Consider the following 10,258-nt stretch of genomic DNA (forward strand, 5'->3'; position numbering starts at 1 on the left):
CAGGCCTATCATCTAGAGACCTGGAAGACTGAGGCAGAATTGCAAGTTTGAGGCCAGCCTCAGCAACTCAGCAAGACCCTCTCTCAGAATTAAAAAAAAAAAAAATGAGTGGGAATGTAGCTCAAAGGTAAAGCACCCCCTGGGTTCAATACTCAGTGCAAGAAATAAAGAATCTGGGTTCCACCCCCAATACTGCAAAACAATAAGTACTCTTTTGTTAGTGAGACCCACTGTTAGCTGGAGTTCCTGTTACTTGCAACCAAAAGCACTCCTGTGTCATATAACTTCCTCGTAGGGTTGTGGGAATTCGATTAAACCATACTTGTTCAAGCTTAGTGCTGTACCTGCCATAGTTTTGTGGCAGAAACCAATCAGCTCCAGGTGACCTCTCTCCCTGTCTTCCCCTTTGTGGTTGAACCTGCTGAAGTTTAACTGGCCCCATCTCACATGGCCCCACGCATTCTTAGGCTGTCCTGCCACTCCTGTAGCATGTGAGTAGAGCACACATGGTCCTCAGTCATCTCCAGCCTGGGCCATTTACTTATGGACTATCACACAGTGTGCCTATCTCTGAGTCAGAATCCTTTAGGGACATAATTTACCTTGCTTCATTTTTATTTTATTTCACCTTTTAAAAAAAATTTTTGTGACACTGGGGATTGATCCCAGGGGTCCTCTACCAGCCCTTCTTTGTATTTTTTATTTTGAGACACAATCTTGCTAAATTGCCCAGGTTGGCCTTGAATTTGGGATCCTCCTGCCTCATCCTCTGGGATCCCCGGGATTATAGGCATGCACCACCATGCCCAGGCAATTTTTTAAATAAAACACGATAGAAAATATCAGAATACACTTCGAGGGGTGAGTCCTTCTGCAAAACTTCTGTCTAGTGATTTGTGGGTTGATTGTTCCCTCAGTGCATTCCTTGCTCAGGTGATGGTGACAAAATCCAGACAAAACCTTGGCCTTGAAGTTCAGAGCATGAGCCCAGAAAATCTGATTTCGCGCCTCTCTGAACCAGTCCTTACCTGTTCCCCTCCCCTTTCTAGGGAGATGTGTCTTCATTTAGCCAATTGCCCTGAGCAGAGGCCCGGGCCTCCTGTGTGGGCCCCCGCCCGTCCCTCCCGTCCTTCTCACAGTAAATCCAATTCCACAGCAAACTCTGCTGATTTTCCTTCAGAATTTATGCATACGCTGTCCCACTTTTGCCACCTGTATCAGGCAGGGTCTCTACAACCCCTGGGTTGACAGCTGTCTACCTTCAGGAGGGGAGCCCCCCGCCCCAAGGCTCTGCATATAATAGGTGCTGCCAATCACAGGTGGTCCTCCAGGGCTGATTGACGGCAGGGCTGGCTTTGGAGTCCTTGGGCCTGACATCTGATCTCCCCCAAGTGGGCCCCTCGCCTCCTCCTCCATTCCTCCAGCCTGTGGGGCCTCTGAGGTTTTAAGAAGTGGAGCCGGGGCTGGGGGAGGTCTGCCTTGTGCACCAAGCTCCGGGAGGGGGGGGAAGCTAACACACTGGATGGGGTGGGGGTGGGAGCCTGGTGGATTTCAGACTGTTGTGCCGCCTCCACACTCGACACAGGGCGGGAGCTGAGCTCTCCTGGCGACAATCTGTGCCACCCTTGAGGGACCCTCAGAGCTGAGCCTGCTCATCTCTGGGTCACCATCCGTGACTTCAGCGTGGCCAGGAGCCAAGCCAGGCAAAGGGATTTGGAGCCATATCATCAGCACACTGGGTGTCATTTAACTGTCCCCAGGGGTTGTTGCTGGACCCGACTAAATGAGACTGAATGTGGAAAGAATTTAAAGTAGCGTTGGGCAGTACTTAGACCAGCCCATGGCCATCCAGGGTGAGTCTTCGAGGGAGAACTTCACACATCCTCCTGATGTCACTGGTTATGGGCCCCCACCCCCTAAAATAGGGCAGATTCACTCCTGGGCCTTAACTCATAGTTTGTTAGTTCTGAAAAGCATGCTACGGTTGGGCAATCCCAGCGGCTCGGGAAGTTGAGGCAAGAGGGTCGCAAGTTCAAAGCCAGCCTCAGCAAAAGCAGGATGCTAAGCAGCTCAGTGAGACCCTGTCTCAAATAAAATACAAAATAGGGCTGGGGATGTGGCTCAGTGGTGAGCACACGAGTTCAACTCCTGGTACCACCCCCCACAAAGAAAGCATGCTATGTCCCTTTCCCTACCCTCTCACTCAGTCTCTCCCAAACTGCCGTATCAGTTCAGAAACCAGGGACGTCATTAAAGCCAGGATCGCCTCGCCAGGACTCTCCAAGAAGAAACAACATAAAGAATAAAACTATTGATTCCCAGCACTGTGGCCCACCTTGCAATCCTAGATACTTGGGAGGCTGAGGAAGGAGGATTGCAAACTGGAGGCCAGCCAGAGCATCTTAGCAAGGCCCTCAGCAACTTAGTGAGACCCTGCCTCAAAATGAAAAATACAAAAAAGTACAAAGGGCTGAGGATGTGGCCTCGTAACCAAAAAAGAAAAAAAGAAAAAAAAAGCTGTTGAGTTGACACCCAAACAGCAAATTCCCAGAATTCTTGACTTCTGTTAACTGGCATGGTTTGAGCTTGCTCCTCCTCCCCCATGTGTTCTCTAAACAGCTGTAGCCACTCATCCTTTTCACAAGATAAATGTGAGGATTCAGGGAGAGAGAGAAACATTTGACCCAGACTGATCGCCCCTCCCTCAAGGTTAAAGTCTCCATGCTGCTCTATCGAAGTCCCAAGAAAAACCTTGTCCCTGGGTTTGTGCCTCCATCTGCCTCTTCTGCTAGAGACCATGTGACTCAGGAGCCAGTGGTGGTTGGACAACTGAGGGGACGGCACCCCAGAACCTGGCCCAGGAAGTCCTTTCGTTAGGGTGACCACCGAATAAGGACTCAGTCCGTGTCTTTTCATAACTAGGAAATCCAAGTCTCCCTTCCAGCTCCCGATCTCTGACCAAGAATGAACCTCCCCGCACGGGGGTGAACTGTTTTCCTAAGAGCCTCTTTCCATGGAGGCCGGGAAGCGTGACTTTGAACAGAGGGACTGAAAGCAAGTGAAAGAGGATACAAAAAGAAGAAAAAAGAGAGGCCACCCTCAGCAGATGGCGACACTTCGTTAAGCAGTGGAGAGGCACATTTTCAAGGGGAAAATGGTGCCGGGCTCCAACAACGGGCAGTTTTATAGGGTTTAACAAAGCCAGGTCATGGGGGGAGTAGGTCAATTACCTTTTTTTTTTTTTGGTACCAGGATTGAACCCAGGGGCACTTAACCACTGAGCCATATTCCCAGCCCTATTTTGTATTTTATTTAGAGACAGGGTGGCACTGAGTTGCTTAGGGCCTCACTAAGTTGCTGAGGCTGGCTTTGAACTTGCGATCCTCCTGCCTCAGCCTCCTGAGCCACTGGGATTACAGGCATGTGCCACCCGTCCTGCTGGTCAATTGGTTTTGGTGGGTCAGATTCATTAACTCCCTTTTTCCCTGAGGGTTTTGTAAGTCTCTGTTTCCTTCAGGGATGACGGGAACCAAACCCACAGAATAAACACTTTTGTGTAATATATTTAAGAAACATTTGGGATGGTTGGAATTAAAACTATTTGTTAAGAAAATCCAGTATTGGGTGCAGTGGTGCACACATATAATCCCAGCAGCTCAGGAGGCTGAGGCAGGAGGATCGCGAGTTCAAAGCCAGCCTCAGAAATTTAATGAGGCGTTTAGCAAATCAGTGAGACCCTGTCTCTAAATAAAATACAAAAAAGGCCTGGGATGTGGCTCCGTGGTTGAGTGCCCCTGAGTTCAATCCCCAGTACCAAAAAAAAAGTGTGACAAATGTGAACTATAAATGTACATCTTCCCAGCTAAATTGAATAATTGAGTAATTCATTATTTTTGATTTGAGGTTTTTTTCCACTAAAACATAAATAAAAGAGGTTTTCGGTCTAAGTTAGTAAAGGAAACTAGAATGCTTAACAGATCTTGATATGTTTAATTTATTGTAAGCATTAAGTGCCTGGGCAGGTATTGCTTCTTAGAAACTTCTGTTGAGCTTCCGGAGAAAAATCGAACAGTTTAAATTTGCGAAAGCAGAACATTTCAGGGAATTTAATTAGCTAAGATTCTAAGTGGGACGTGGGGCTGTTGAAGCTCGAGTTGGCTGAACATTAATCAAACAGCTCCTGAAAGTGGCTGTTAAAATTTCTTAGGTTTATAAATAGAATTAATCCTTGTAAATAGAACTTGGAAGCTTACGGAAGACAATGTTTTAATTGGTAGCTTTAATACCTTGGAAATTAACGTCAAATATGAAGGCATGAGGCCTTCCTTGGCACAAACGCCTCCCCCTGAAGCACCGGGAAGCTCACAGGGTCACTGTGGTCACTGTTGGGGTCTAGAAGCATCGCTATCCCCTGCATACATTCAACTGATTTTCCCCTTAGAGAGACAGTGCAGTGCTAAGCACAGTTAATCGTCCCCAACTTCCGACTCCCTTTTGTCCACAGTTGTAGGAGACAGTGTCTATCTGGGAGAGCACTCAATGACCCCCACTTCCTGGTATTCACACCGTTGTGGAATCCCCCCCCCTCAGTGTGAACTGTACCTAGTGACTCACTTGTAACAAAAGGAAAGATGGCAAAATGATGCAGTGAGACTTCAAAAGGACAGTGACCTGTGTGTGTGTGTGTGTGTGTGTATGTGTGTGTGTAGTCTGACATGGAAATATATGTATACATGCATAATGATCAGATCAGATCAGGATAATTAACATATCACCATAAACATATACCATTTTGCCTGGTGAGGTGGCACACAGCTGTAACCCTAGCAACTTGGGAGGCTGAGGCAGGAGGATCAGGAGTTCAAAGCCAGCCTCAGGAACTAAGCTAGGTCCTAAACAACTCAGCAAAGCCCTGTCTCTAAATAAAATTCGAAAGAAGGCTGGGGATGTGGCTCAGTGGTTAAGTGTCCCTGAATTCAATCCCTGGTACCTCCACCCCCCAAAAAAAATACCACCCATATATGTTGTTTGTATTGAGAACATTCAAAACCCTCTCTCCTTTGTCAGCCTATGATTTCTGTCTTACTGGCCTTCTCTTGCTGACTCTCTTATTCTGTGGAGAGCCACATGGCAGGCTGCCCGATGGAGAGGCCCACATGGTAAGGAACATCTAGCCAATAGCCAGTCAGGACCAGACGCCTGCCAACAGGCGTGCCAGTGATCTTGGAAAAGGATCCTCCCAATTGATTTGAAATGGCTCGAAGTCCCAGCTGACATCCTACTTGTATCTTTGAGAGAGATCCTAATTCAGAGGCATCAGATTTCTGACCACAGAAGATGTCAGATAAAAATTGTTGTTTTAAGCCACTATTTTTGGGGGGAGGGTAATATGTTACACAGCAGTAGCTAACAGATACAGAGTCCTCAACTTATGACGGCAACATTTTTTTAAATTTACCGTGGTGTGAAGCAATATGTCATCACTAACATATTTTAAATTTTGCATTTTGATCTTTTCCTGGACCAGCAACATGTGATGTGACAGAGTGGCAGCAAGTTATAGTTCAGGGACCTAGAAGAAGCCTAGGTCCCTGAGTCACTTCTTGAACCAAGGCCATTTTATCAGTCTGGAGAGGAGCAGAGAAAGAGAAATAAACTTTTAAGTTGGATGCCTGATACAGCAACTAAATTTTGTTTTATTTCCAAACCCCCATGAACACACCCTCTTTTTTTATTTTTTTAATCAATCCTGTTCTGATCAGTGATAAGCAAGTTCTTACAGATCTGGTGTGTTCAGTAAATTTTTGGCATTTCCCCCCAAAACAGAGTTCAATTGTTAATGAGTGTAGACTCTTTTCTGGAAATCATAGACTCTTTTCTGGAAATCATAAGGCAACTGTATTAGTTGGTGTCATGTCACTGAAATGAAATACTTGGCACCGGCTACTTAAGAAGTTTCTTTTGGCTCACTGATCTGGAGGTTCATTGGTGTGGGCCTTTGGTGAGGGTGGTGCATCATGACCAGAGCATGTGCCTGAGCAAATGTTCACATCTGGGGCCAGAAAGCGAAGAAAGAGAGGAAGGCAAGAGTCCACCACCTCCATTGAGGGCATGTCCCTAACAACCTAGGGAGGGAGTCTCACTAGGCCCCACCTTTTACAGTTCATAGCACCTCCCAACAGCGCCACCCACCTTTTCCATACAGGTTTGGGGGGTGGGGACATATCTAAACCAAAGCTGTAAACCACCACTAGCACACATTCCACCCGTCCTGTAAACACCTCTCCTATTTCTTTCCCTGGGGAGATATCGGTTATGAAAGCTAGATCCTGTTTTCAAATTCTTTTCATGTCTTTTGAAATTCTCTTCTGTTAGCCAGCAGCCCTCAGGCAACCCACAGCCCCCTGGTGACTCAGCCGCTGAACAAAAACCACCCCGCTGACTCTCTTCCCTGGCCTAGTTCTTCAAAGGAGACCCAGGCTGTTCATTACTAATCACCCCGTCCCAGGTATTTTGTGATAGCAGCACAAATGGCCTAAACAGTCCTGTAGTACACTCTTGCCTACACAGAGTGATGGGGCATCAAAGGACGGTGGCAAAGAGATGGCAAAGGAGACCCTATTGTTTTCCCACTGCTGTCATAACCAATCACGTAATTTGTAACAAGGTGTGTCATTTTTGTAACACATTATCACAAATTCAGTAGCTTGAAACAACAAAAATTGTTCTTTTGCAGTTCTGGGGATGGGAGTGGGACTAAGCTCCCCTGCTCCAATGTCAAGGTGTCAGCAGGGGCTGCCAGGTGTGGTAGCCCACACCTGAAATCCCAGTGACTCAGGAGGCTGAGGCAGGAGGATCACAAGTTTGAGGCCACCCTGGGCAACTGAGCAAGACCCCCTATCAAAATAAAAAATAGAAAAAGGGCTGAGGATGTAGCTCAGAGGTAAAGCACGCCTGGGTTCAATCCCCAGCAATTCTTCCTCCCTCTCCCCCCAAAAAAGGTGTCAGTAGGCTGGTTCCTTCTGGAAGCTCTAAGGAAAGAATCCATGTTCTTTCCTTTTTCAGTTTTTTTTTTTTTTGGGGGGGGGGGAGGGAAGGGGTGATTTTGTCGTTGTTTTTTGTTTTGTTTTGTTTTCTCTTTTCTTTTAAGAGACAGGGTCTCACTATGTTGGCCAGGCTGGTCACAAACTCCTGGACCCAAGCGCTTCTCCTGCCTCAGCCTCCAAGTAGCTGGGTCTGCAGCAGCGCGTCACCAATCCTGGCTTCCCTTTTCGGTTTCTAGTGACCCTTGCGTTCCTTGGCTTGTGGCCTTCTCCTTCGTCTTTGAAGCACATCTCTCCGGCCTCTGCTTCCGCTCTCAGTCCACACCCCTTTGCCTAACTCCCCCTGGTCCCTCTTGGAAGGAGCATTTTCGATTTCATTCAGGATCCACCAGATAATCCAGGATAATCTCTTGATCACAAGATCCTTAACTTGACACATCTTCAAAGTCCCTTTTGCCATGTTAGGTGATATATTTGCAAATTCTGGGGCTCTGGGTGTGGATATTTTCGATGGGCTGTTATTCAGTGGACCCCGGAGACAATCCGTGAATGAGACACCAACAGAACACATTTCTGGTAGACAAATCAGGTGGAGACAGAAGACATTTAGGACGACATTTAGGACGGGGCTCAGGCTTGAGAAATAGAAAGTCTGGGGGTCCACCTTCAAGATGTAATACAGCCTTAATTGGAGCCACTTGGAGCCCTTCCCTTTTGCCCGCCCTAATTCTAAAGTTAGCCAATCACGGAGATTGAAGCCCAGAGCTCCTCCAATCAGAGTGGAGGGCTGCGCTGCGCTGGGTTTGAGGTAAGAGCAGGCAAACTGCCCGCCCCGGACCCTCGCTCGCAGGACTCCAGCTGGGAGCGGGCTTTCTGCAGAAGTGCATTTGCCTTGATGACCCTCTTCCCAGCACTTGTATGATTTCTTGCGGATCATTGTTGTTGTTGTTTTACCATTTTTTTTTTTTTTTTGGTACCAGGGATCGAACCCAGGGGCGCCTAACCACCGAGGGACATCCCCAACCCTTTTTGTATTTTTTTTAGAGACAGAGTCTCGCTGAGTTGCTTAGGGCCTTACTAAATTGCTGAGGCTGGCTTTGAACTTGGGATCCTCCTGCCTCAGCCTCCCGAGTGTCTGGGATTACAGGCGTGGGCCACCGCGCAGAGCTCACTCCTCATTATTTCTAACATGCGGAATAGGGAGCCCAGAATGACCCAGGTTGTGGAAAACAGAGAGGAATGCGACAATGGATTCAGAATGGCACCAATGATAGTCAGTCTGAGCTTTCTGCCATCTCCCTCCCTCTTCCCCAGGGCACAGGCCACCCAACTTCAGGAAAACCAGAGCTGAAGGGTGGTTTCATAGAGACTCAACTCTACTGTCCCAGGTGGTAACTAGGGTGGATGCTGGCATCTAAAATGGAAAAAAAAAAAAAAAAAACCTGGCAGCCAGCCCTATCCCTGAACTTGTAGCAGAAGGAAGGGAAGCCAGAGAGGAGTTCCAAGACTCTCACTCACCCACAGGGAGTCACCAGTCCAGCAGCAAGCCTCACCCGCAGGCTCAAAGCACCCATTCATACTGCAATGCAGGGTAGAGACCTGGTGCAAAAACAGCCCACTATTAGGAACAGGAAGTGCACCTCCATCACCCGCAGACACCAGCTGGGTTCCTCTGAGAATACCAAGAGACAAACCCAGATGGGAACAGAAAATCTGCACTGAGCAGGAGAAAGCCTGAGTCAAAGCTACTTCAGGACCCAATAGGGTTGCAACAACCATATTTGATTGTTATGACTCTCTGATCTCTTTTTTGTTTTCATGTTAACTCTTTTTTTGGTTGGGGGGGTACCAGGGATTGAACTCAGGGGCACTCAACCACTGAGCCACATCCCCAGTCTTATTTGTATTTTGATTATAGACAGGGTCTCGCTGAGTTGCTTGCCATTGCTGAGGCTGGCTTTGAACTCATGATCCTCCTGCCTCAGCTTCCCAAGCCTCTGGGATCACAGGTGTGCGCCAGGGCACCAGCCATATGTTAACTCTTTTGAAGAGTCCTGGCCAGTTGTCTTGGGGATGTCTCCCATTCTCACTACCTGATTGTTTCCTCATTGTTAAATTTAGGCTCAACACTTTTTCTTTTTCTTCTGAAATAAAGAAATTCCTTGTCTCAAAGTTCCAGATGGTACAAAAGAAATCAAGGTATCATTAGGGCCATGCTCTCTCTGATGGCTCTGGGGAAGAATCCTTCCTTGATTCCCCAGATTCTGGTGTTTGCTGGTAACCCTTGGCATTTGTTGGCCTGTAGGTTCAGTACTTCAATCACGTGTCCATCTTCTCCCAGGGTATCTTCACATCATCTTTCCTATACTTTTTCTGCAAAGGGGATGTAGCTCAATGTCAGAGAGCTTGCCTAGCATACATGCAGGAGGAGGCACTGGGAACCAGGATCAGTGGCACATGCCTGTAATGCCAGTGGCTCAGGAGGCTGAGGCAGGAGGATAGCAAGTTCAAAGCCAAACTCAGCAGTTTAGTGAGGCCCTAAGCAATTCATCAGGGCCCTGCTCCAAATAAAAAATAAAAAAGTCTGGGGATGAGGCTCAATGGTCAAGCACCCCTGAATTCAAAAAGGATCTGTATAGGCAATTTTGTGATGTATCCAGATGCATTTGAAGTCAGGATGTCCCAATGTTGGGGATACCATATGATCAGTTGGCTAGGAGGTGTCTTGCCTACCTCTCCCCACTCCACTATATAGGTACATCCCCCCAACACACATACCTTTGTAATGAAGTCATCTGTTGGGTGTGAATTTTGGACCGTTCCCTAACAACATTTTACCTATGGCTTTACCATCCATTGATGATTCAATTACTGGAATGAGGACTCCCCTGTGTTGTTTCTAATTGATCTGTAATAAATAGCTATTGTCTGTAGAAGTAAATAATTTAGTGACTGTTGTAAAACTATGTAGTCTGAGCTGGGCGCAGGGATGCAAGCCTGTAATCCCAGTAGTTCTGGCAGTTGAAGCAGGAGGATCACGAGTTCAAAATCAGCCTCAGCAAAAGCAGGGTGCTAATCAACTCAGTGAGACCCCGTCTCTAAATAAAATACAAAACAGGCCTGGGGATGTGGCTCAGTGGTCGAGTGCCCCTGAGTTCAATCCGCAGTAACAAAAACAAAAAACAAAACAAACAAAAAGCTATGTAGTCTGCTTC

This window comes from Spermophilus citellus (genome assembly GCF_964194105.1).
Source record: "Spermophilus citellus genome assembly, chromosome: 18".
NCBI lineage: Eukaryota > Metazoa > Chordata > Mammalia > Rodentia > Sciuridae > Spermophilus > Spermophilus citellus.